This window comes from Dromiciops gliroides, chromosome 5 (assembly GCF_019393635.1).
Source record: "Dromiciops gliroides isolate mDroGli1 chromosome 5, mDroGli1.pri, whole genome shotgun sequence".
NCBI classification, from domain to species: domain Eukaryota; kingdom Metazoa; phylum Chordata; class Mammalia; order Microbiotheria; family Microbiotheriidae; genus Dromiciops; species Dromiciops gliroides.
Window position 1 is genome coordinate 290,924,523 of NC_057865.1, and position 27,398 is coordinate 290,951,920.

General features: G+C 50.2%; 1 protein-coding gene and 1 long non-coding RNA gene across 6 annotated transcripts in view; one reads left to right on the top strand and one right to left on the bottom strand.

Moving 5' to 3' along the window:
- Positions 1-23,784: 23,784 nt before the first annotated feature.
- LOC122728079 lies at positions 23,785-26,772 on the bottom strand. 2 transcript variants are annotated; one of them, XR_006353233.1, is made up of 4 exons: positions 26,139-26,772; positions 25,131-25,438; positions 24,483-24,534; positions 23,785-23,920 (listed from the first exon to the last, which is right to left on the bottom strand). It is a non-coding gene; the product is annotated as an uncharacterized LOC122728079 (long non-coding RNA). The 2 variants fall into 2 exon arrangements; XR_006353232.1 differs by lacking the exon at positions 25,131-25,438.
- Positions 25,728-27,398, top strand: part of CACNA1I (calcium voltage-gated channel subunit alpha1 I) — a 226,568-nt gene continuing 224,897 nt past the window's right edge. For 2 of the 4 annotated variants that reach the window (XM_043966183.1, XM_043966184.1), the window contains exon 1: positions 25,728-26,080. The gene's annotated coding sequence lies outside the window, so the exon portion shown is untranslated. The remainder of the gene's footprint in view (positions 26,081-27,398) is intronic. The other 2 variants (XM_043966185.1, XM_043966186.1) reach the window with 1 other exon arrangement.

Below are 27,398 nucleotides of genomic sequence, written 5' to 3' on the forward strand. Positions count from 1 at the left end.
TTCCCTCCTCCCTCCTTTCTTTCCCTTTTTCCTTCCCTCCCTCCTTCCTTCCTTCCCTCCTCCCTCCTTTCTTTCCCTCTTTTCTTTCCTCCTTCCTTCCTTCCTTCCCTCCTCCCTCCATTCCTTCCCTTCTTCCTTCCTTCCTTCCTTCCTTCCTTCCTTCCTTCCTTCCTTCCTTCCTTCCTTCCTTCCTTCCTTCCTTCCTTCCTTCCCTCCCTCCCTCCTTCCCTCCCTTCTTCCCCTGTGGCTCTCTATGGTGTAGAGCCCACTCTTGGCCAGATCTGGACGGGAATGCGGGTCTCCTGACTGCTTAATTGACCAGCTGAGCCCCGAGGCTGTGAAAGTCCAGCTCCTCCTTTGGCTGCTCTTATCAGGGCTCGGTGGCCTCTGGTGTGGATGTGCCCAGAAAGAAGAGGAAGGATTCAGAAGGCGGGTGGAGCATCAACGCTGGGAGTTCGGGGGCAGGTGTTCAGGGCTCAGGACCCACACGGGAGCGTCAGGTGGTGCCACCACACCTGGGCACTTGGGCGCTCTGGGCCTCAGCTTCTTCACCTGTAAAATGAGGAAGTTGAACTAGATGACTCTAAATTTACGACCACAGGAATCATGGATCCAAAGCTGGAAGGGGCCTCAGAGGCCGATTAGCCCAAAGCCTCTCATTTTACAGATGAAGAAACCAAGGCTCAGCATCACGGGTTAAGTGACTGGCCCCCTGGGAAGGGCATCGTGGGGCCTCCCTTACCCGAGGCAGCTCTCATGTAGTAGCAGGTAAACCTTACCTGCAGCTCAGAGACATCCCACAGCAAGTGTCAGAGGTGGGGTTTGAACTGGGACTGCTGCACTATTGACTTTATGGCTCCCCGTTCTTCTCTGCCCATTTCACAGATGGGGAAACTGAGGCCTCCTCAAGACAAAGTGACTTGCCCATGTGCGCACAGGGGCAAAGCCAGGATGCACACAGGGTCCTGAGTTCTGCCTGCCTCTGACTTTCTTCCCCCTCTCCCATATCACCTGAACAAACAAGCAGGTTGGATGAATCTAATAAGAGGGGACAGTTAAGGGGGGGGTGTCAGCTGTCGGAGGATTGAACCCTGAAGCCGGGAGTGGCTCTGGGGGGGATGGGGAGGGAGGGAAGGACATGGGGTGTGCCAGGCTCTAAATGCTTAACACGCACTATAAAACTCGAGCTGGCTCGCCGCTGCCCACACTAGCTGGGATGGTCCCCAGCCAGTCATAAAGAGGAAGATGGCTGACCAGCTCACTTAGTCACCTCAGTGCGCAAAGCCCAGCAGCCCAGAGTGGGGCAGAAGACCCGGTGCTGAGCTGGGGGACATGCCTTTCCAACTGGCTAAGCAGGTTTGGTGTCAGCAGAGGGGCCAGAGTGGGGCAGTGCAGGGGGGAAACTGGGGCAGCCTCTGCCAAGGATGCTTTTGGAGCCAATGGTGAAGATCTTCATGCCTGCTCCTGTCCCCAGGTGGAAAAAGTGGAAAGGGAGTTAGAATTAGAGGCCAAGGAGCTAGGTTCAAGTCCTGCTTCCAGTGCTCAACATCCATGTGACCTTGGGGAAATCACTCTACTTTTTCAGGCCCGAGTTTCCTCATTTGTAAAATGAAGGGGTTGACTTAGATGTCCTCTGAGGAGCTGCCCAGCTCAGGTCTAGAATCCTCTCTTCTGCCTCTCCCTGAAATCCCTTTCCCAGCCTTTTGCCTGGGGTGGGGGTCAGAGGGAGAGCACTGGGAGCCGGGCCCATCCCATGCTCAGGGGGTCACAGGTGGCAGAACCTTCAGTGAAGGCATCATCATTCACCTGCTCGTTTATCATTCAGGAAACAGCAGCAGCCCCCGGGCTGGCCCCCACCCTGAGTCCTCTCATCTGCCCTTCTTAGCGGTCCTGGGAGGCAGGTGCCTCGGTGCCATCATCTCAATTTCACAGACAAGTGACCCAGTGACTTGCTTACAGTCTCTTCGCTGGTGCCCAAAGCAGGAGTTGAAGCCAGACTTCTTGCCTTTCACATAGGAGCTGCACTGCCTCCTCCATGAGGCCTTCCTGATTTCCCCCAGTTGTCACTCCTTCACTTCCCTTAAAAGAAGCAACATTTCAGTTTTATTCTTGTATTTCCAGTGTCTGGTGCATACAGTAGGTGCTTAATAAGCACTTGTTGACTGAGTGAATGGGTGAGTGTGTTTTTAACCCTGGGGACAGTTTATACAAGGGAAGGGGATGGAATGCCAAGCTCGAACAAAAGCCAGTGCTTCATTTTGGATAAAATAGAGGGAATGTGAAAGAGAGTGACATCCAACAAGACTGGAGGGGAGGGAAGGGGAGGGGCCAGACGTGGACAGTCATAGACAGCAGGCCGAGGAGTGGGTATGTCTTCTAAGAGGCAATAGGGAGCCACAGGCTGTTGAGTATGGGTGTGACATGGAGGATTATCTTAGCAGCAATGTGGAAGGTGGAATGGAGGAGAGGAGAGGAGAGGAGAGGAGAGGAGAGGAGAGAGGGAAGGAGAGAGAGAGAGACAGAGAGACAGAGACAGACACCGAGAGAGAGAGACAGAGACAGAGAGACAGAGACAGGGACAGAGAAAGGAGCCAAGGTATCCTCTTTGACATGTTGTGTTTGGAATGCTGTCGGGACAGCCAGGTGGAGCTATGCACCCGGCAGTTGGAAGTCTGCACTGGACTGGAGTTTCAGAGAGAAATCAGGGTGATGAGCATGGAGTGGGGAGAGGTGATAATTGAAATGATGAGTGCTAACGAGGTTGCCAAGAGAGAGCAAAGACTCTGAAGACTCTTCGAGGACCCCCGCAGCTGGAGGGTGAGAGAAAAGGATGACGGTCCAGTCGAGGGGAGGGGGCTGAGGAGATCTATTCAGACTGGAGGGAGGAGAGCTGGGAAGAGGCAGCACTTGGCAGTATGCAGTTTGCAGAGAGGTCAAGGGGGACAAGGTCAGGGAAAGCAGTCAGGAAATGGTGGGTACTGTTGGACAGAGCAGCTTCAGGGGAGTGCTGGCTTCAGAAGCCAGATGGCGAGGGAAGGAGAGGTGAGTGGGCAGTGAGGAAGCAGAGACAAGGAGCAGACAGTGCCTTCTAGGAACTTGGCAGTGCAAGCCTGAAGGGCTGGCTGGGTCAATGAGGTTGGACAATGATGGCGAGATGTCAGGGAAGGGTCCAGTAGAAAGGGAGGGTTTATAAGAAAGAGAAGGATCTGGGGCATGACCCCCCAGGAGAAAGGAGGGTGTGGGAACAAGGGCACCGCGGGAGCGAGGGGCTCATCTTGGACACCAGTGCCTTCCCTCAAAGCGCTGCAATCTCCTGGAGAGCGGGCAGGACAGACTCATGGACGGACGAATCTAATTTAAGTGAGAGAATGAAGGGAGGCAAGACACCCGGACCTCTGAGGGAGGAGAGGACAGTTCGTTTGGCAGATGGGGTGAGGGGGTGAGAAGGAAGATGCACCAGAGCTGGATAAACCCCGACTCCATCCATCACCCAGCATTTATTAAGCACCTACTATGTGCCAGACCTCGGAGATACAAAGACAAAATGAAATAGGCCCTGCCTTCAGGGAGCTTACGTTTTATTGGGGAAAGAGCAGGCACATATGTAAGTAAATACTGTGGGATAGGGATGAGTGAGGATCGAACCTGTGGTTTCATTGGTGTAGGGCACTCTTGGAAATGCCCTCTACTGATGCAGATTGGCACCGTCTCTGCAATTGGTTATTCTTCAAGAGTTATCCAGGGCACTGAGATGTGAAATGATTTCCCCAGGGTCATGCAGCCAGGATGTGTCAGAGGTGGGATTTGAACTAGAATCTTCCTACCTAGCTCTCTCTCTCTCTCTCTCTCTCTCTCTCTCTCTCTCTCTCTCTCTCTCTCTCCATTAATCCTTATTGTCTTAAATACTATTGGTCCTCATATACACCATGGATGCTCATCTCTGTTTCTTAGGACCTTTAAGCTTCCTCAAGGCTTGGCTTGGTGTTGATTCTTTGGCAGAACTTTCCTGAATTCCTTTTTGAATGATTATCCAGCTCCAGCCTGGGACAGTGTCGTGGAAAAGGCAGTGGTTCTAGAGTGAAAGGACCTGGGATCAAATCTTAAGCTGATGCTCACTACTTGAGTGACCTTCCTCTTCCTGGGTCTCAGTTTCCTCTTTTGTAAATGGGGGTGTGTGTGGATTAGACGGCCTCTGAGATGTCTTTTAGGTCTGGATCTAGGATTTGATGCTTCTAGGTACCATCTTCCCCTCCCCCCTATAGAGGGCAGAGAATATTCCATTTTGGTCTCTGTATTTCCAGCACTTAGCACAGTGCTTTGCACAGAAAGCCATGTGCACAAAGTAAAGGCAGGAATTTGGAGCAAAGGACTGGTAATTGAGAAGGAGCTGCTCCCCTCCTAGTTCTTTTGTCTTTCCCCTTCTCATTTGTGTGCATTAGAGATCAGTGATAATCTTGGAGTTATGAAAAGGAAGGCCCAGGGCTCTGGCCCAGGTAGCCCAGTGGTTACTAGGATTTTCTAACCCTAAATCAGATGGGGCTTGAGACAGAGACCTGCCCTTGCTGAGCAGAAACAAACTGTGTAATTAGAATGGAGGATCAGGATTCAGAGCTAGAAGGAAACTTATTAAAATCCAGGAAGCATCAGACATCTCAGGATGCAGCAATTCAACCAGTTTTTCAATCTCATCTTCAAAGGTCAAATTCCCTCATTCAGGTAGGAGTCTGCTTCCTCCCTCCCCGGTTTCCTAGAGTTGTGGGAGAATCGACCTGTCAGCTCAGCATCTTGTCAAAAACTTCTCATTCTCACTCATTGTGGAGCAACCATTCATGGAAGTAATTTCTGAAGCACTGAGTGATTCTCTGTTCTCTGACCTTCACAATGATAAGCCAGAGAGGTAGTTAGTGGAGACTCTGTGATCCCAGAGTGGCTGACTCAGTTTTTCAAGCTTTCCCAGTGGCAAGGCCAGAATTTGAACTCGGATCTTCTGATTCTAAAGCCAGTGTCCACCCTACCAGCTGCCTTGTATTGTCACCTCTCCACAGTCCTAGCTGGGGGGTCAGAGTGTGAGGGGGTGGGATAGGATGGCATTGGCTTGAGGCTAAGGTCTTTGGAGAGGGGAGAGCCTTGCTCAGTGAGTGAAGAGGTTGGAGCTATTGGGTTCAGCTGGGAGGGCCCTCAGCTCTGTGTGTGTGTGTGTGTGTGTGTGTGTGTGTGTGTGTGTGTGTGTGTGTCTCCTTCTGTCAGGTCAGCTGCTGCTGCCCCCATGGATCTCTGGTGTCCATCTCCCTCCTCCCCTCCCCTTCTGTCCAGCTCTGGGCGATGCTGCCCTTGACTCCATTGCTTGCTCTGGGTGGAGCACCTGGGGCCCCCTCTCCAGCACTGACAGGTCCCTGGCTGGATCTGGCAGGTAGTCAGAACTCATTGTCTCTCCCGGACACTCAGCGGGCGCATCCCAGGTGCGCAGAGCCCAGGCCTGTCACAGCTAATTCAGCTCCCGCCAAGGCGGCCAATTGATTTTCATTCTTCTGCCCCCAAAGTGGCTGACTGGACTCAGCCCTTCTTTTCTCTCTCTCCCTCCCTTCCCCCTTCCCTCAGTGTGACTGCTTGGGGCTGGGCCCAGAGGCTCAGTTGTCAGCCACCCCAGTGGTCTCAGATAGTGGTGGTTGGGAGAGATGGAGATGACTTTGGCCCTTTTATTTTCTGCTTCCCAACTTGGCCTCCTGTGGGATCGAGGCTCAGTGAGCCCGAAGGAGCCTGTAAGGATGTGTAACCAGGTAGGGCCCCCTGAAGTCTGGGCTGGCACCAGTCTCTTGTTTATATAAGGTTTGGAGCTGACTGCTGGCTCTCTTCACTGAGCTGACAGGCCGACGTGGGCTCCTGTGTTACTTCAGAGAAGGACCCAAGAGCAGTGGAGAGAAGTTTCAGGAGATGGATTACAACTCAGTAGGGAAAAAACAAAAAAAGATTTTCAGCTAGGGAATAGAGGGCAGCATGAGGTAGTGAGCTCCCCATTGCTGGAGAAGTTTAAACAGAGGCTGGAAGAGTCGCATGTGGAGGGAGCAGGACATTATAGCTGGACCTTTGAGAGGTAGCAGGGTCCAGTGTCCTAGAAACTGTCCTGGACATGGAGTAGGAGAAGCTGAGGTCAAATTCTAGCCTTTCTCCTGTTTCCTTGTGTGACCTTGGGTGAGTCATTTTACTTCTTTGGGGCTCAGTTTCCTCATCTGTACAAGGAGAAGTTGGCTCAGCTAAGGGTTTCACCTCATTCTAGCTAGGGCGGGGGATGGAACCCAGGTTTCTGGCATCTGAACTTAAGGTTCTTTTTTTTTTTTTTGCCAGCTCAATGGGGGTTAAGTGACTTGCCCAGGGTCACACAGCTAGTAAGTGTCAAGTGTCTGAGGCTGGATTTGAACTCAGGTCCTCCTGAATCCAGGGCCGGTGCTCTATCCACTGCGCCACCTAGCTGCCCCAAGGTTCTTTCTGCTGCAACGTTTTTCCCTCTTAGAGAGAGCAAGGGTGTGCCAGCAGTGGGTGAGGCTTCCTGGGGTCTTGGGGAGGGGGCCTCCATGGCTGGCAACAACTTCGCCTTAGCTTTTGAGAGCTAGGTAGGGACACCGGGCATTGTCCTGGGGGAGGGGAGTGGCTTCCTGGAGCCAGGTGCTGGGACAGAGGGGAAGGGACTGGGCCATTGACACTTGGCCATTGACACCAAGAGGATGAGGGAGATGGGGGGGAAATGGAGGGTGTGGTGCTGGTTTGGAAGGATGACTGGATTTGCTACGGGAAGGCCCAATCTGAGGCCTGGAGTCAGGAAGACCCAATTTCAAATCTGGCTTACTTATCCCCTGTAGTAGCTGTGTGACCCTGGGTAAGTCTGCCTCAGTTTCCTTCTCTGTGAAATGGGGCTAAAGCAGCACTCACCTCAGGGTTATTGTGAGGATCCAGTGAGATATTTGTTAAAAAACCAAAAAAACCTTAATGAAATGAGAGAATATTTGCAAACTGCTTGGCAGAGGGCAGGGACCTAATAATCGCCTCTTTCCTCTCCCCTGTCTGTCTCTGGCTGAGAGGACAGTGTCCTGGAAGTACCTCCCCCTCCATGTGGCTGATCTCAGAGGGCTGATCAGTGGCACTAATTATCCTTAGCACGGAGGGTGGCTCAGCCTGGTGACTGTAGCCAAAGTGGAGGCTTGGGGAAGTGGGAGGGGAGTAATTACTCAGGGCTGCTCAGGCTGATTCGGCTCTGGCTGATTAGGGTTGGACCCTTGACTCTGTCACACACCTCAGAGGCTTCCGAGGCGGGCTTGTCCCCTGGAACAATCAGCAGAGAGCCAGTGGTGGAGACAAGCCTTGACCTGGCCCGGGGGAAGGGCAGCCCTGGAGAGGACCTCTGCAGACCCACCGGCCCCCTCCTTCCGCGCAAGCAGGTAAAACGGTGTCATTCCCAACCTGATGGAATTCTGAGGGTCATGGATCCAATGTGACTTTAAGTGGCAATCCAAGTGGGGAAACTGAGGTCAAGGGAGATGAAGTGATCGGCTCAGGGTCCAGTTAGACTTTGTCAGAGCAGGGATCTGGTCCTGGAGCTGGGGGAGCCCTTCCCACTGTAACTCAGTTCTATTGACTTATGAGACTTTTCCTCCATGTGAGGCCACATTCCCTGGGGAATCCTGGGATCATAGACTATAACAGCTGGAAAGGACTCTAGGGATCATCTAGAGGGGAAACTGAGGCTTGGGGGAAGGAAAGTGCTAGAAAGGTGGCATGACAGAGTGATTAGAGTTCTGGAGTTGGTCAGGAAGACCTGAGATTGAATCCAGCCTGGGTGACCTCAGGCAAGGCCTCAGTTTCCTTATTTGTAAGATGGAGAGGTTGGCCATGACCTCTAAGGTCCCTCTAGGTCTTGACAGGCCTGTGACTTGCCCAAGGTCATCTTGCCAGTCCCCTCTGTCTCCAGACTCTCCAGGCTCCTGCTTCTTGACGTTCTCCCAAGACAGATGGACACAGACAACCTTTGGAGAGTTTCCACTCTAATAGCATCGAGGAAGGTGGGAGCACAAATAATTGTGATGCCTAGGAGAGTACTTTAAGTGTAAAGACCAGTAAAGACCTGGGAGAAACCGGAGGCCAGAAGGGCGACTTTCAGCTCCAGGGGTGAGCCTCACCCATGCAGGGAGGGACTTTGGCTCTAAATCATTTCCCAGCATCTACCCTCTCCTCACACTGAGTTGTCCCTTGTAACCAGGAAACATTTTCTTTTCAATCAGCAGTTTTTTCTTTTAAAACATGTTTGTTCTGAACTTGACAAACATAACATAAATAGTCTCCCAGATGAAGGAGAACAGAATCAGAGGGTTGTATGTAAAACCTCCAATCTCTATTATAAATATCTTGCTCTTAAAAATAAAAACACATCATTAAATGTTTTTTTTAAATTGATACCTTATCTTTTCCCCAATCACATGTAAAAACAATTTTTAACATTGAAAAAAAGTTTTTTGAGTTCCAAATTCTCTTCCCCCTGCATTGAGAAGGCAAACAATTTAATAGAGGTTATACCAGACATGTTAGTTTTAAAGCTGTCCTGCTTATCTGTGTCTCCCTCTAAATCTTACCTTCTCTGTTTTTTTAAAGGTTTCAATGATCGTCTTTTTGGGGCATCTCTATCACTCACTCTCCCCTCCCTCCCCAAAGTAAAAAAAAAACAAAACCAAAACCAAAACCAGAACACAAACCTTCCTTTATGACAAATAACCGTTCTAGTTACAGTTGGTTTGATTTGTGCCAAAGCTTTTTAATTTTATGTAATTGACGCTGCTTCATCTTTTATGTTCATTTCTATCCCTCGTTTGGTTATGAATTCTTTCCTCGGACAGAGTTGTCAGATGAGGGAATTGAGAGCAGAGAGGAGAATTTGACAAAAGTCATATATGGGGAGGGAGAGGGATTTGGACCCTGGTTCTTGGATGCCAAATTCATGGCTCTTTCCACTCTGCAGCATGTCTTTTGGGATGCTCTGTACACCATTCAGGAAGGTATCTGGACCTGACTGAAATAAAACCAAGAGCTCACAATTTTATGATGCCTCTTTAAAGATATTACACGTGCTTTTCTTACCTCCATCCTCGATGGTACAAGTGTTATCACTGCCATTTGACAGATGAAGAAACCGAGGCTCAGAACTGTGAAGAAATTTGCCCGAGGTCCCATAGCAAGTCATCGTCTGGCCTGGGGTTCTAGGGCAATTCTTTGGATGCCCAGCCTGGCCAAGGTTTTCAGCCTCGCCTGTGTCTCACCCAGCCCCCCCTCTCCCTTCTGTAGCTGCACTGATCTGTATTCAGGTCCTCTTTGTCCAGTTCAATGGACAGAGTCCCCACAGGCAGTCTGTGCTCGTGGTGGTCCTGTGGAAAGGACACAATGAAAAGGAGCCTGGGTGTAGGCAGGGCTGGGCTGCCTGCCTTCCCCTTCCCCAGCCCTCACCTGTCCAGGTCAGCAGAAATAGGGCCTCCGTGTCTGGGGCGGGGGAAGCAGGAGGGGACAGGGGAGGAACAGGTATCTGTACTGGGGACCTGCCATCTCCAAGGGCTTCCTGGCAGGGGTGGGATTGGATGAACGTGGCTACTGCAGGCCTCAGCGCTGTCCATCCATGGGTGGTGCTGACCAGAATTCTGGGCTTTGCGAGGTGTGCACTGGGAGGGGACCATCCTCCCCAGCTGCTGATGTAGATTCCCAGGATCCTCTGTTCCCTGCTCCCTCCCTGGTCAGGATTATAAAGCTGGGAAGTGCCTCAGAAGGTCATCTGGTCCAGCTCCCTGCCTTGGGTCATTAAGCTAGAATCTTAGAATCAGAGCTGGTTGGGGGTTAGACCACAGAGCTGATCTAGTCCAACCCTTCCAAAAGGATCAATCAAATCACAGCATCTCAAGTGTCACAGATAGAGTCAGAGCTGGAAGGGACCTTGGCAGCCAGCTAGTCTAACCTCATTTTACAGATGAAGAGACTGAGGTCCAAGAAGGCTGTGACTTGTCCAGGGTCACCCAGATAATAAGCTTCAGAGGCAGGATTTGACCCAGGTGTTCTTCCCACTGGACCACACTGCCTTCAGATAGAAAGAATCTCAGAGGTTATCGGGTCCAACCTATACCGGGACAGAAACCTGAAGAGTGGCCATTTTGCTTTTGTTTGAAGACTTCTGGTGATGGGGGCCTCACTACCTCACAATGCAACTCATTCCAGTTTTGTGCTGTTTTATTGTAAAGAAGTTCCCCTTTAAATAGAGCTGAAATCTGCCTCCCTCCCAATTTCCCCCCTTCTTGTTGTGCCCTCTGGGGACAGGCAGAACAAGCTTTACCCCCTCTGTCTCATGATAATGGTCCTTCATCACTTCCCTTCTAAGTTATTGACTCTTTAAGCTAAAGGTCCCCAGGCTCCTGATGCCATCATCCTTCTTTGGGAGGGTCTCCAGTCTCCATCCAGACCACCCTGGGCCTTAGTTTCCTTATTGATAATGACAACAAAACAATGATGATAATGACTAACATTTACAAGTCTTGATATGTACAGAGCATCCTATGGCTTTCCATTTGATCTGTGAAACAAGGGAGTTGGACCAGATGCAGTTTCCCATACAGGTCTGATCTGAATTAAGTTTGCTTCAACAACCATTTATACAACATACCATTTCCCATCTCCCAGACTTTGCACAGCTTAGCCCCTGTGCCTGCCATCTGCTATGCCCTCCCTCCTTCCCTCTGATTCTTAGAATCCTTAGCTTCCTTAGCCAATTAGGAGTGTCCCCACCCCTAAATTATCTTGTATTTACTCTGTATGTTTTGTAGCCATCCGGATGGTGTCCCTTCTGGCTTTCCCCTCCCCTAGTGGAATAAAAGCCTCTTGAAGGCAGACTTTCACTTTTGCCTTGGTTTGCTAGCACCTCACATGGTGCCTGGGACACAGTCAGAACACAGGCCATCTTTGCTAATCGATTTACTCGCCCACTACATTCAGGGCTCTTCACTGGGCATTGACTTGGGTGCCATGATCTTGTGATTTGGGCCTTTGTGTGGGAGGAAGGTTGTATCTGGACCTGGACCATGGGTTTCCCCATTCCTCTCAGTGCCTTTCAGCTTTTTTTGATGAGTTGTTCTCACATTAGACTGTAAGCTCCTTGAGGGCAGGGACTGACTTTCTTTCTGCTTGTATTTGCAGTCCCAGAGTTTAGCCTGGCTTCTGAAGTCTCAGCTGGAAAGACATGGGCATGTCTTTTCCCTGGGCCTCAATTTCCTCCTCAGTAAAAATGTGGGATCCCATTCAGCTCCAGATTCCTGATTCTATATAGTACCATAACTTTTGCAAAGTGATTTGTATTCATTATCCCATTGATTCCTAAAGCCAGCTGCAAAGTTAGCAGAATGGATATTATTATTATTATTATTATTATTATTATTATTATTTGCAGGGCAATGAGGGTTAAGTGACTTGCCCAGGGTCACACAGCTAGTGTCAAGTTTTGAGACTGGATTTGAACTCAGGTCCTCCTGAATCCAGGGCCGGTGCTTTATCCATTGCACCACCTAGCTGCCCCCCAGAATGGGTATTATTATGATTGCCCCCATCTTATAGAGAAGAACAAGAGGCCCAGTTCCTTTGCCTCCAGTCCCCACCCACTGCATGTTGCCTCTCTATCAGGCTGGCCACAGTGACGGGGACAGGGGGAGAGCCTGGCTCAGTCCCTCAGGCTGTGTGGGTCGCCATAATGGATTTCCCTCCCTTCTGGGAAATGAGATATAAAGACATCGCTGCTTCCTTCTCTTCTTCCCCATGAAACACTGAGACTGGCTCACTTAGATGATGTCTTCAACTCCACAGAGACTGGAATGAATTAAAGATGTAATTAAATTAGGAATAATTCATTATTTCCACAGAAGAGCAGCTCCTCCCGCTTATAGGTGGGGTGTCAGGGAGGGGGGACCCGAGTTCTTCCTGAGCTTCTTAGCTTTCCTTTGGAGGCTGCAAAGGGAGAGCCAGGTGGGGGGTACAGGGGAGATGGAGGTTCTCAGGCTCACTTTGAACCCCAAATGACTCTTCTTTTCTCATAACTCTGATGGCTCCAGGGAAGTTACTGGACCCACAGAGGGGCCTCCTTTAACTCCTTGGGTGATTCGTGAAGCCACTTCCTTCTTCCTGACCTCAGTTTCTTCATCAGTAAAATGGAAACATCAGACTAGATGATCCCTGTGGTCCATATGTCCTGTGACATTCCACATTTTGTGATCCCTGTTAGCGCCGATGTTCTACATATTCTATAGTCTGAGGTTTCTCTCAGCTCTGACCTTCTAAGATCTCTGTTCTAAGGTTTCTTCTACTTCTGATGTTCTAGCTAGGTCCCTCTCTCCCCATTCTGAAAGGCTAGGACTCTGTTCACCAGCCACATGGGTCCCCTCCTCTAAGAGCCGATGCCCAGGGCTCCCCAGGAGTTTTCTTGGGGTGCAGGGTTTCGGAGGAGAGTGGAAGGGAATTTCTTCAGACTGAGACCCAGTAGGAGGCTGTAGTTGCTTAGCAACACAAGGGTCCCGCCCCCAATCCTGCCTGTCCTCTCAGGACGTCAGGGCTGGGGTATGATGTAAGTGAGGGGAGGCAGGATATTCCCCGCAGTCTGTTTGGCAGTCCTCCCCTTCTCCAAGGGGAGCCAGGGACCCCAGTGCAGAGGAATGAAATCCTTTGGGGATTTATTTATCAATTACCCCCTAAAGACATTGGGCACCTCCCAGTATAGCCCTGTGCTTGACACTGAAGCCAGGCCCCTCTCCCCCAAAAGCACAGTCCAAATTCGATGCACCTCGAGGAATGGGGTTGGCCCCCTTGGGGAGCTCTCACTCAGCCTTCTGGGGGAGAACAGGCTGCCACACATGAGCAGCTGCCTAACAATCCAAGAGCCGTCAGGGGGGGCCGGTGATTGAGTGCCCAATGTGGGGTACAGACAGAGCCGGGGGGCCTTGAGAGGAGGGAGTCAATGACGGGGCTGCGGCATTGGGGGAGGAGCGCGATGGGGAGGCTGGGGGATCGAGTCCCGTCCTCGCCGCGCCCCAAGCATCTTCTCTGTCTTGTTCCCAGGGCTCTTCTCTCTCATTCTTCGGTTCTCTTTGAGACATCCCACATTGTGATCAACAGAGCGAGCTGTTGAGCTGGGCCGAGAGCCATCCTACAGCAGCTTCTTCATGCTCTGCGTCCAGGGAGTGCCTGCTGGCTCCCTGCCTCCCTGCCTCCTTCCTCAGGGCCCTCCGGCGGGAAGAGGCTGGGGCGCGTAGCCTCCGCTCCGGAGGTTCTCGTGTGTGTGCGTGCCCGGAGAGGGGTTGGTTTAAATGGGACACTTGGGTTCTATCTCTGTCTTCCACTAACTCAATAAGCATTAATTATCTACAAAGTGCCCTGGTCCCATCACTGACATCCCGTGTGACTCCGGAGCCGTCATTTCTCTGAGGAAGAAGTTGTTTAAGGCAGTCTCTCTACTGGTATTCCCAGGTCCCAAGGTGTTTGGTGTTCTAGCCCCTGCCAGCTTTAACATCCTCTGTTCTAGGGTCCGTGTTCCAAGATCCTTCTCAGTTCTGACCTTCTGTAAGCCTCTGATTTTGCTCCCAGGAGGGGCACAGCCCAGAGAGTCTGTGACTGGTCCTGGGACAATCCTAGCTCCCAGTTTTCCTGCATAGCAAAGTGTACAGTGGCATACCTCCGTTCACAGTCGACACTCACCGAATCTTTGTTATATTTGTAAAGAACACTTGGCCAAGGGATCATAGGACCAGCCACTTACTGGCTGTGTAAGCTTAGACCAGTCTTTCATAGTCTGAGAGGGGACTCGGCTCAGAGATCTCCAAGGTCCTTTTAGGCTGTGGATGGACCTGCTTGCTCCGCCTTTGGCAGAGCTGATGATGGACGGCTGGATGGCGAACCTGTAGCCTTCGTTTGCTTTGTGCCTGGGTGTGGGGGCGCCCAAAGTGTGAGGTCTGGGGTGGAGGGGGGGTAGGTGCTTGAGGCTTTATGTACTGGGGGATGCTGAGGACAGGAGGGAGAAAAGGCACTAAGCTGTTGGACCAGAACAGACGAACCTTTCAGCCTGTATATTTAGCTCATCTAGGTATATAAACAGAAACCTGGAATTGCTTCAGCTGCTCCCCCCCGAAGAGTGAGTCATCCCACTCTGGAGCTAAAGTTAGGTTCAAATCACACATTTGCATTCTCTCTCTCTCTCTCTCTCTCTCTCCCTCTCTCTCTCTCTCTCTCTCTCTCTCTCTCCTTCTCTCTCTCCTTCTCTCTCTCTCTCTCTCTCTCTCTCTCTCTCTCTCTCTCTCTCTCTCTCCCTCTCTCTCTCTCTCTCTCCCTCTCCCTCTCTCTCTCTCCCTCTCTCTCTCCCTCCCTCCCTCCCTCTCTCTCTCTCTCTCTCTCTCTCTCTCTCTCTCTCCTTCTCTCTCTCTCTCTCTCTCCCTCTCTCTCTCTCTCTCCCTCTCTCTCTCTCCCTCTCTCTCTCTCTCCCTCTCTCTCTCTCTCCCTCTCTCTCTCTCTCTCCTTCTCTCTCTCTCTCCCCTCTCCCCTCCCAATTTTTCTCTTCTCTCTTGCCTCTTTCTCTCTCTCCATCTCCATCCCTCTCTCTCTTCTCTCTCCTCTCTCCATCTCCATTCCTATCTGTCTCTCCTCTCCTCTCTCCATCTCCATCCCTCTCTTTGTTTCCTCTCTCTCCTCCCCCTCTCTTCTCTCCATCCCTCTGTCTTTCTCCATCTCCATTTCTATCCCTCCCTCTCTTCTCTCCCTTTATCTCATTCTTTCCTGCTCCCATCGCATCTTCCTCCCAACTCCCCCTCCTTCCTTCTCCAAAGCTTTCCTTCAACTAACATGGATATCTTCCTTTTTGCAGACCATCTCCCTTCTCCCCTCTCCCCAATGGGTGTTTCTTCACACGCACATACATACCCACCCACACCCACACACCCCTTCCTTCTCTTCTTGCTGCCTCTCCCCATCTCTAAGGCCTGGGAACTGCTCAGCTCCCTTCCCTGCAGGCAGAGATGTACCACCCAACCTTAGCTTTGGCAACATCGGTGTGTCTGCTTCCCTGTAGGGCACCAGATGTTGGAGGCTGCCTTGGGGCTGGCGGTTCTGTCTCCCTAAGGGAGAGCTGGCCCTGACCCCCAACCTAGACTGGGGACTGGAGTGGTCTGGAGATGGGTTGGTCCCTGGAGGGCAAAGCCCAGTAGCAGCTCAGGGAAGAGACTGATAACAGGGTTGACCCTGGAGATCAAGAATCTGTCCAATTCTGCTTGATCTACAGAGCCTGATGATCCTGGAGCAATGAGAGGCTCTGGCCTCTGAAAAACCAGTTAGTTTAATGTAAAAAGTGGATTCTGTACCCACTATGTGCTGAAACCTGACCTAGGAGTCATGGGAGGAGCAAAGAGTTTTGCCTTTGGTATCATTTGACCTCATTTGATCTCATAGGACCATAGGCTGTTGGACCTGTGATGCACCCTTAGAACAGGGAATGTCGGGGCTGGGAGGGAACTGGGAAATTATCTCATCCATCCCTAAGGCCTAGTGAAGTGCATTGAATAGAATAGGTCGTTACTAAATGTTTGCCTCTCATTTTAAAGATCAGTCATCTGAAGTCTAGAAAGGTCAAAAGACTTGCTGAAGGTTGTTGGCAGCATGAAGCTTAGAACCTAGGACTCATGGGTCTTTCTCCTGAGGCTATTACTCAAGTCTCAGGGGTGGGGAGTCACAGGTTTGAGCTCAGCAGTGGGGAGGCTGGGGGATCTCCATTTTGTCCTTGAGGAAGCTTTCAGAGTTGAGCAGACTGGCTGAAGCCAGGCCCTGGGGTGCATGAGGAACGAGGCACCAATTCTGAGTTTAGGACAGTCTGGCAAAGATATCCAGGCCTTACCCCAGAAGCCCTTGAATAGAGAAACGAGGCCTGGGCTTGGAATGGAAACATCTGGATATGGGTCCTGGCCCCACCAAAGACTGGCTGTGTGACCTTGGGCAAGTCATTTATTCTTTGTTTTTTTTTTTTTTACAAGGCAATTGGGGTTAAGTGACTTGCCAAGGGTCACACAGCTAGTAAGTGTTAAGTGTCTGAAGCCAGATTTGAACTCAGGTCCTCCTGAATCCAGGGCCAATGCTCTAACCACTGTGCCACCTAGCTGCCCCAAGTCATTTATTCTTTTTGTTGTTGTTGTTTGTTTGTTTTTTTGGTGAGGCAGTTGGGGTTAAGTGACTTGCCCAGGGTCACACAGCTAGTAAGTTTCAAGTGTCTGAGGCCAAATTTGAACTCGGGTCCTCCTGAATCCAGGGCCAGTGCCCTGCGCCACCTAGCTGCCCCAAGTCATTTATTCTTTTTTTTTTAGTGAGGCAATTGGGGTTAAGTGACTTGCCCAGGGTCACACAGCTAGTAAAGTGTTAAGTGTCTGAGGTTGAATTTGAACTCAGGTACTCCTGAATCCAGGGCCGGTGCTCTATCCACTGCGCCACCTAGCTGCCCCAAGTCATTTATTCTTAATGGGTCTCAGTGAATTCCCTGCACTTGACTTTAGGTGTGTGTGTATGTGTGTGGTTTCCCACCAATTAGCATGTGAGTTTCTTGAGAGCAGGGGCTCTCCTAAGTTTCTATTTCTGTGCCCAGGGCTTAGCACATGCTAAGTGCTTATTTAAGTGCTTTCTCATTCATTCATTCATTCATTCATTCATTCATTCATTCATTCATTCATCTATAATTTCATCACAATGTAGATTACTACCCTTCCACACCTTATACACAGTTTCCTTAAGATGCTGTGGTTCCAAAAATAAAATCCTCACCTGGTGATGAAACTCTCTAAACCTGACCAGGTTCCCAGGGCTCACTTAGCAACTCTATGTTGATGCCTCCCAGAACCATAAATCCAGGCCCAGCCTCTCCCCTGAGTCTCGGTTTGGTCTCCCCAACTGCCTGTTGAATGTTTCCCACTGGATGTCTCAGAGACATCTCACTCAATATATTAAAAGCAGAACTCATCTTTCTTTCCTAGATTCACCCTCTTCCTAATGTCCCTACCTCTGCTAGAGGATCACCATCCTTCTAGCCCCTTCCCTAACCTTGGGATTATCTGGGACTCTTTCCTTTCCCTCCTCCCCCATTTGCAGTGAGTTGCCAAGATAGCAATTTTACTTCACCATCTTGAATCTCTCCCTCTCCCTGTATTTCCACCTCCCTCTCTCTTTCTTTCTCTCTCTTTCTGTCTCTCTCCTCTCCCCCCTCCTCTCTCCATCTCTGTCTTTTTCTGTCTACTCTCTCTATCTCCCTCCTCTCTCTGTCTCTCTCTCTCCTCTCTCTGTTTCTCTCCTTCTCTCTCTCTCTCTCCCTTTCTCATTCCCTCTCTGTCTCTCTTTCTCTCCTTCCTCGTTGTCTCTGTCTCTCTGTCTTAGTTTAAGCCCTCATCACCTCTAGATTATTCCAGTAGCAGAAACCTTGTTTCCAGTCTCTCCTTCCTCAGTAGATCCTTCACAGAGCTACTGAATTGATATTCCTTTAGGAATATCACAGATCTGATCAATTAACTCCCCTACTCAAAAGCCTTCGGTGGCTCCCTATTGTCTCTGGGATAAACTACAAACTCATTATGGTGGCATCTAAAGCCTGGCTGCACAAATTACTTCTAGCCACTTCTTTCCTGCCTTCTCTAACAGCCACATTGGCCTGGCTGCTAATTTCTGCATGCAGCACTACACACCATGTTCCCCTGGCCACCACCTCCACCTCTAGAATTAGCTTTCTTTCAAGACACAGGTCAGATGATGCCTCCCCCTCTGCTTCACTCCCCTTTCTTTTTTTTCTTTTCTTTTCTTTTTTTTTTTTAGTGAGGCAATTGGGGTTAAGTGACTTGCCCAGGGTCACACAGCTAGTGTTAAGTGTCTGAGGCCGGACTTGAACTCAGGTACTCCTGATTCCAGGGCCGGTGCTCCATCCACTGTGCCACCTAGCTGCCCCCTTCACTCCCCTTTCTTGCCTCCCTGGCACCTCCCTCCCCACCCTGGTTGTTAGTGTCTTCTTCCAGAAATAATTTTGTTCCTTGGTGTTTGCTTATCTCTGGATGGGTTGTCTCCCCTCAAGAGAATATAGATGCCTCATTCTTTGTTTCTCTGTCCCTAGAGCATCTATAGGATAGGCTGAGTATTTGTTGAATTGAATTGAATTGGGGTCTTGGACCTCAGCCACACACAGTGTCCCAGAAGCATTTGCAGCTTGGTGGGGGTGGCCCAGAGCTCTGGACTGGTTTTGCCTTTGAGAAGCCAGGGCCACACCCGCATGGCAATGAAGTATCTGAGGCAGCCTTTAGTTGAACTTTCCCATCTGTAAAATGGGGAAATTATATTTTCATGATTTACCCTACAGAAACTCTACAAGGATCATCAAGATAATGGATGAGAAGCACTTTATAGGCTTGAAATGACTAGAGAAATATCTGCTCTTATGATCAATTATTAAAAATAGTGATTAAGATGCTCAGTCTGGGATCTCAGCAATGCTCTTAAGGTTGCTGGGGACCGGTCTTTCTGTGCACAGGATCCCATTAGCACAAGGACCCACCCTGGGAGGAGCCCCCCCTCCCCTTTGCTCAAGCCAGAAAAGGGCCTTAGCTGGACATTCCCTGATCTGAGAGAACAAGTGTTACCATGATATTAATCCCAGGCTGTCTATATATCATCTGGGCCACCATTCTTAGGCAATTGGGGTTAAGTGACTTGCCCAGGGTCACACAGTTAGTAAGTGTTAAGTGTCCGAGGCCGGATTTGAACTCAGGTCCTCCTGAATCCAGGGCCAGTGCTTTATCCACTGAGACACCTAGCCGCCCCCGGGCCACCATTCTTGACTGCCTCAGCCCATGCAGGGGCCCAGGCTCAATCTCCCATGGTGTGCCACCATGAACATGGGGGCTGCTCAGGCCACCTGCCCGTCTTCTTGCTAAGACCAACCTGGGCAGCTAGGTGGTCCCTGGGCCTCTCCCAAGCCAAGGTGAAATGGAAGGAGCCCTGTTATCGTCTGCCTGGCAGTGTGACCTTGGTGAAATGTCTCAGATGGACAATGGGGTAACAAGCCTTCCGACACTACTCATCTCTCAGTCCCATCAGGATGAGAGTGCTTCGAGAGCATTAAGATGCTCTGAGAGGCATTAAATTATTGCTATATTGCTATTATTATTAATGATATGATGATACCAATAATACACCAACCCACCAACCCACCATCGTTTCTCATTGTTACTCTGTCCCAGGCCCCAAATGAGACCTTAATGATACAAAGACAAACGCTACCCTTCCCTTCTAAGGGCTCAACCAGCCATTACTGGGCACCTGCAATGTGCCACTGATCAAGCCCTGGGACACACAGAAAAACGATGATTATGAATAATCGCTGCCATTTAAGTAGAACTTGACATTTGCAAAGCGCTTTACCTGTATTTGAGCCTCATGACATCCAAGGGAAGTAGATGCTAATATGCCCATTTTATAGAAGAGGAAATTGAGTCTCACGGAAGGGAAATGACTTGTTCCTGGTTACACAGTGAGCATGTCAGTGGTGGGATCTGAACCCAGGTCTTTCTGGGTTCCTGCCACTGGGACTGTTTCTGCTACCTCTAACATGCAGGGGATTCCCAGGGCTCATGACCCGCATCCCTGTTTGAAGTTGGGGTCAGGCGGGTTGTAGACCCAAGTAGTCCTGGGTCCAAAGTCAGCTCTCGATCCATTACCCCATCTTACCCATTTCCCAAGGTTGTCATCCAGACACTAGTGGATATAAAAGGCTTTGTAAGGAGAATTATTATATTCTCTATATGTCTCTTAAGGTTCCTCCCAGCTCTGACATCCCCTGTTCTAAACTCTCTCCCAGCTTTGACATTTTATATTCTAAGGACCTCTGAGCACCTCTGAGCTCCAATATTCTCTCTTCTGAGATCTTTCCCAGTCCTGATGGCCTAAAGTGCCCTGTGGCTCTGACATTTTATATTCCAAAGTCCTTTGCCAGTTCTGATGTTCTACGTCCTAAGCCACCCCCTTCCCCAGTTGATGATGTAAACATTTTCAAATGCTATTCTACTCTTCCCTTTCTTCCTCCCTCTGGTCTTCCATTTTCAAAGGAAGTCAAATCAGAAGGTCAAGGGATTCATTCATCTGGATTGGAGGAATTTCAGGCACTAACTGATGACCAATGGAGAAGGCTCGAGGGTCCCTGAAGTGACTCTGGCTAGTCAGCTTCCTATCCTGTCTGTGTGTAGGCTGTCCCTTGCAGTTCCTAGGACTTAGCCTGAAGCCCTCTAGCTCTGGACAGGAAACTGGCCCTGGCCTAGGGAGATGAGGAGTGGGGAAGAGAAGGTGGAGCAAGGCAGAGAATGATGGGTTAGGCTCACAGGCTGCTGGCCTGGGCTTGGGTGCTTTCTCTGCTGGCTGGCTGCTCCTCCCTCCTCTTCCTGGGCTGTGTGTGACTTCAGGACAATGCAGGTAATTGCCCCTTCTTGGAGGCATTAATAGAAACCATTGAAGTCTGTTTCTAGGAGGGATCTGGGAGCTGGGAGCTGGGAGCTGGGGGTTGGGGGCTCTTCTGAGGCAGAATGGAGGCTGGGCTTTTGTCAGCCGAGAGGCCAGCTCAGGTAATGAAAGGGATGGAGCCTTGGGCTTTATTCTTCCTCTTCAGAGCCACTGGAGCAGCTGGGGGCCCTATGGAGAGGACTGGGGAGGGAGGGTGGATGGCCAACCAGGCTCCAGCAGACGGTTCCCACCCCTTGCTTCTTCCTTTCATGGGCTGACCCCCTCAGCCATCCCCCATCCCTCTGTCCTTTCCTTCCTTAGAAATCCCTTACCCCTCCTCTTCTTTTTCTTTTTAAACATACAAGGAAACGAAGGGGCAGCGGCTAAATGACTTGCCGTGGTCATACTGGAAGTAAGCGTCAGAGGTGGAATTCAGCCCAGGTCCTCTTGGCTCTAGAGATACAGAGTGGGTGTTCTCTCCCTTGGAGTAGGTTTTCATCCCCTCCATTGCCCTTCCTCTAGCAGGTTACTGCAATGATCCAGGTGGGAGGTGAGAGGGCTTGGTTCAGAGCGGTGGCAGTGTCTGAACAGTGAGGGAGCTAAGAGACAGAGATGGAGACTGGAGGACTTCACATAGCTTGGATATGGGGGGAGAGTGAGCAGCTAAGGATGACTGCTCTCTTGGGAATTCGAGGGATGGGAGGACGGGGATGCCCTCTACAATGCTAGGGAAGGTGGGAGGGGGAGGGTTGGAGGGAATGATAATGAGTTACCTTTTGGACATGTTGGGTTGAAGATGTCTACTGGACATTCAGCTCAGGATCCAATCCCTTCATTCTTCCCCGAAGGAAGAGGGGACCTGTTCCAAGTGCCCTATCAGGATTTCCTTTTTTCCCCTTCTATCTAACCTATTCTCAACTCTGTGTGCCCCTCCATCTCACTGGGGCCTCCTGAAGCTTTCTGACATACTTTAGTGGAAAAGGGTTCTTTATTTCCACTTATATGACCTTGGGTCAAGTTGTTTGACCTATTTGGGTATCAGTTTTCTCATTGTCACACGAAGGGCTTGGACTTTCCAATGTAGGATCCTACAGGGTCCATCTATCCATTCTTCAACCTCCACTAAGTCATCTGGGGTCACCAAGACAAATAAAATCCAGTCCTACCCTCTGGGTTCCTCTTCCAAGCCAGCCCTATGCCTTCTCTCCATTTCCTTTCCTTCCTTCCTCTACTCATTGATATTCATGCATGAATGAGTTTGATTTATTTCCTTTCTTCCCCCTGAGGGGGCTTGTTTGTAAAGTGGAAGGATTTGTAATCATCTAATTCTTAGGTGATGTAAGTATGTTCATCCCTGTTTCACAGATGAACAAACCAAGGCTCAGAGAGGTTCAATGAAATCCCTTGCCTCTAGTCACACAGCTGATTAGAGTTAGAGAGGTGAGATTTGAACCCATCTCTTCCCAACTCCACCTCCAGAACTCTCTCCATCAAGCCACAGTGCCTTTGGTGTGTTCTTTTAAAATCTGCCAATTTTCTTTTCCATTGGAAGTAAATCCAAGAGAAATTAGTATTGTTTGTGGAGAAAGGTGTGAGGGAAAGGGCAAGGACTGGGCACCGAGATCTTTGATTTAGATCTGGAAGTTTAGGGGTCAATTCCAACCCTCCCCTTCCTTCTACAGACCTAGAGAGATTAAATGATTTACCCAGATTCCATCCACTCAGGTGCTAAGAATTAGAGCCAAGATTCAAGCTAAGGATCTGAGACTTAAAATCAGTGTTAGCAGAAGGGATGAGGAAACTGGAGATTGTGGCTGGTGGGTATCTGAGCCGAAGCCAAGCATGTCAGGGGCCAGGACCAGGGAGAGAGCTTGGAAAGGTGGGGCTTGAGTTGGGGTTCAGGAATTAGGGTGAATAGAAAGTAGTCAGGCAGAAACTCCAAGGCCAGAATGGAAGGTACCTTGGACAGCTCCATGGTGGTGGTGGTGGTGGTGGGGGGGGGGGGGGGGGTCACTGAGACTTCAATCCCAGGGAGGGCTAGAGAGCCCTCATAAGGCCTAATGAATCTGTGGAGCTAATAAATGATTACGCAGCACTCCACAAATATCAGGCTGAATATAAATAGCAATAATGAAGAACGAAGCAGGCAGCAGTAGGGGAGTGTTACTTCTAGCTGAGACCAGGAAGAACCTGGTCAACTGCCCCCAACCCCCCAACTTGGCACTGGCCATACTGCTCCACCTTCCCTCCTGTTTCCTCTCCTGTATCCTCCCATCCCCTTTCTTGGCTCACAGAACCTCCCCCTTCCACCCTAGATACCGGTTCATAGAAAGGTGGTTATTTATCCAGGAAAGAAGAGACTCCCATAGGGAATGAAGGGTTAGATCTAAGGCAGGACTTTCTTTCCTCCTTCCTTTCTTTTCTTCTTTCTTTCATCCTTCCTTCCTTCCTTCCTTCCTTCCTTCCTTCCTTCCTTCCTTCCTTCCTTCCTTCCTTCCTTCCTTCCTCTCTTCCTGTGTTTAAAGTGGTGAGTTTAATAGCAATAACTAGAATTTAAATGGAGCTTTAGGATTTAGAGTGTTTTACAAATATATCATTTGATCCCTGCAACAATCCTGGGAGGAGGGAGGTACTATTGTTGTCCCCATTTTACAGATAAGGAAACAAGTTGAGAGCTTTAGTGATTTGAGGCAGGACTTTCTGAGGATAAGAACTCTTGGATAATGGACTGGATCTAAGAGAGAAGTCATGTGGTCAGAGGGTCATAGAGAGCTGGCCAGAACCCTCAGAAGTTTGGTCCAATCCCCTCATTTTGTAGATGGGGAAACTGAGACTTGAAGAGAGAAAGGTCTTGCCCAACGTCCCCCAATGATGTCAGTGCATCTAGTCTTGGTATCTTGGTGTCTTGGTTCGGTGTTTTGAATCAAACCTAGGTTTTTTTAGGCTCGAAGGATTTCTAGGACCGTAAGGGACCTCAGAGGCCATCTAGTTCAACTCCCTCACTATATAAAGGAGGAAACTAATGTCCAGAGAGGTTGAGAACTTGACCAAGGCCCTAACAGGCTGTAAGTAACAGAGCCAGAATTAGAAACCCTCTTCTCCAGCATTCTTCCCAGTGTGCCAGAGTGCCCCCAGCAAGGGAAGATGGTGACCAGAAATCATTTTTCTCATTTGGGTCTGGGGTGCTCATAGACTGAAAATTTTTTTTAAAAGCTTTATTAATACATTTCAGTCATTTCCAAATATACACAACTTCACTCCCCACCAACTCTGTGATTCTTTATGACAAAGAAAATAATCGGTTAAGCACAGCAACCGCATCTGGCTGGGTATGCAAAATTGTATGTCCATAGTCCCCCACCTGTGCCTGTAAAAGGTAGGAAATTAGTTATCTCCTTTCTACTGTGGCAACAAGCTCAGCTGTTATAATGACAATTGATCCATCATAAACGGTTTTTTCAGTGCTGACTATGTGCTATGCTCTGGGGATCCTTGCTTAAGGGCCATACATTCAGTTAGGGGAGGCAGCATGTGTTCCTATAAGTATGTAGAAAAAAATCACTTCTTGTTATTTTCATTCCATTGTTTTGTCATTTTGTCTATGGTTCTTCCAGTTCTGCTCACTTTACTTTGCAGCAGTTCATAGAAACCTTCCCCTCCTTCTCTGGGTTTGGCACCTTGAGTATTTCTCGTTAAGCAGTAATTGGTTATCACTTCCATGGGCCACAGCTCCCCTAGCCATCCCCCACTGATGGGCGCCCACTTCATTTCCACTTCTTTGCCAACCAAAAGTGCTGTATATAGACCAATTTTTTTATCCAGCTTTCATTTTGATGTCCTCTTTATTCCTAACTAAATCTCTGCCTCTGCCATCACTAGTGAGCTATTTCTTGTAACCAAGAACAAAATAGAAATACTTGTAGAAATACCTGGAAGGGATCTTTGACCAGCCACTTCATCTCATGGTCTCAGTTTCCTTCTCTGTAAAAGAAGGTGGGTGCATGTATAATCTATATCAGATGGTTTACTGCCTCAGGGAGTGGGGAGGGGAGGGAGGGAAGGAAGGATAGAATTTGGAACTCATAACTTTAAAGAAAAATGTTTATTGGGGGAAAAAAAGAAGGTGGGTAGAGTAGATAGTCTCTAAGGTCCCTTTCAGCTCAAAAATCTTTGATCCCATGGCCTTTTGAGATGACCTAGTCCAACAGGCTCACTTCCCCCACAACGCATATTAAGAAAGAAGTCTTGAGAAGCTGAAGCAGTTTGCCCAAGGTCACACAAGTGGCAAATAGCAGGGGCCTCAGGTCCAGTGCTCTTTCTACCGAGCCTCATCACAAGATGATGGCCGTCTCTCTGGGAAGGGAGTGGGGGGGGTAAGAGGGAAGATGTGTGTGTGTGTGTGTGTGTGTGTGTGTGTGTGTGTGTGTATGTTTAATATCTGGGATTGAGGAGCTGGGGGGAGTAACAGATTTTCTCTCCTATGGTCATGAAGAAAAGGCGAGGATCTCCCTTTTAAAATAATGCCAGCTCTTATTTCTGTGGTCCTAGCTTGCTACCCGCCATGCCAGGTTTATTACCTTCCATTTTACAGATGAAGAAGTTAAGGCTCAGAGGGGGAAAGGGCTAGTCCATAGGTGACACAGTGAGGAAGAGACAGGGAGGGTTCTAGCCTCTCGCGCACTCCATTCTAGCATCAGCACCATGGCCAGAGCATGCAGCTCCCAGCCCTCTCTCCCAGTGACTGTAGCTTCCCCTATAGACATGTGGTGTCAGTAGAAGAATGCTCTACCCCTCGCGTGGCTTTCTCTGCATGCACAGATCTGCTCATATTCCCCGGCTGGCACCCGTTCTCCCTGCAATAAGGCTTTGGTGAACCTATCGTAAGCTTCAGGGAGAGAGAGAGAGAGAGAGAGAGAGAGAGAGAGAGAGAGAGAGAGAAGAGAGAACCAATCCCTCTTCATATCCATCCTTCCTTCCCCCCACCCTCTTGGAATGGAGTAGTTTCATCTCTGTTCCCCCCTCCCTCGTCTCACCCCCCCATCTGTTTGTTAGCTAGTGGGTCCCCGCTGGTTCTTCTGAAAGGAGATTCCCCCCTCCCTCCGCTCCCCTCCCCCATCCACCTCAGCCCCTCTCCCCAAATACAGTCTCTGCTTCCTTCCCTAGCCTCCCCCCTCAGATGTGCCCCCCCCCCAGGAGACGCCGTTCTCTAACTCTGACTCTATAGAGTCCCCGGCTCCAGTCTGAACAGAACCAGCTTGTTGGCCGTCTCCGTTCTCATTCTCACAGCCAACTGCCGGGCTGCTATGGAGCTGAGACAGCCCCCTGGCTTGTTCCTGCAGTTTCTCGGCCCCCGGAGATTCAGCTGATCTTGATTTTTTTTGGGGGGGGGGTGGGTATGGGTGTGTGAGGACTGGGGGTGAGGGGCATCCTCCCTCCTTTTCTGGTTGGGAATTTTTTGGGGGGATATTTTTCTACCCCGACTCCACTCTGACCTGGACCTCTCCAAAGCTTTCTCTTCCATGAGAAGGTAGGTGTGTGTGTGTGTGTGTGTATTGGGGGAAGGGGCTGATGGGGTTGGCACATACCTGACTCCAGTCATTCGCCGGGGAGCTGGGGTTTGTTCTTTTGAAAAGAGACCTCCGGAGGCCCTCTCCTCCCCCAGTCTTGTCCCCCTCCTTCCCTCCCATCCCAGTCCTGCACCTGCTCCCCCTGAGGGAGGTGTCGGGAAGCAGGCGATGGGAAACTTTGGTTCCCCCTCCATCCCGGCAGCGATGAAAGTTCTTTTGGTGGCAGTGCCGGCCGGTGTGTGTAGCTGGGCTGCCTGCCCCGTTCAACAAGTCAGGCTGGAGGTGCTGGGGTAGGAGGCGGGGGTGGCTGCCCCCCCTCCCCAGCAGCTTTGCGGTCCTGGCTCCCGGCTCCTGGCTCCCTCCGCCGGTCCTCCCTCCATCAGGGTTCTGTGACGCTGGCTCGAAACCTGAAGGGGCTCTGGTGAGGCTTGGCAGGCTCTGAGTCGGGGATCCCAGGGATCCAGGCAGGTTGGGGGTTGGAAAAATCAAGGGGGAAACTGTTGGGAAGGAAAGGGGAGAGGTGAAGCCCAGAGGCACTCAACTTTGGTTAAGGCAGTGAAGGGTTAAAGCCCCCCCCCCCCACCAAGATCCTTAAGTCTGTGGCTTCCCTTTGCTAGAAGACATGAAGGCCCATCAGCTGGGACTGGGGGTAAAAAATAACCCACGATCTGTTTGGGGCACAAAATCATCGAGTCTCTGGGTCTCGTTACATAATCACTGTTTATGATGATTGGGTCTTAATTGTCTGTTCACAGCATAGGCTTCCGTGTGTGTCCTCGCCTGCTGTTTGGTGATGGGGGATACTGGGGGGGGGGCAGGGAGGATGGCCATGTAGAAACCTCTTTTTATGGATGAAATGATCCGATTATGTGGGACCTGCTGGGTGAGCTCCTGCCCTGAGTGGGAGACTCAAGGGCCAAGTCAGTGGCTTAGGAGAGAGCTGGCTGCCCCCTGCCTTCTCCCCCTCCTTTCCTCTTCTCCAATAGCCCCTAGGGAGGTGTGGGGGTGGGAGCAGCCAGGGGAGTGGTGGGCTTCCTCTGAGGATACCAAAGCATTTCTGGGCTCTGGGCTCCTAAGACAACTGGGGGGTTGAGGATGAGCTGCTGATGGGGACATAGATGGGGACTTTTTCAGGGAAGAGGGATGAATTTGTAGGAGGGTGTGTGTGTCTGTCTGTGAGTGTGTGTGTGCAACTCTCTCCAATACAGTGTTTCTGCTTAAGACGAGAGGATCCTATCCCTGTACTGGAAGGGGCCTCAGAGCTTCTCTAGTTCAACC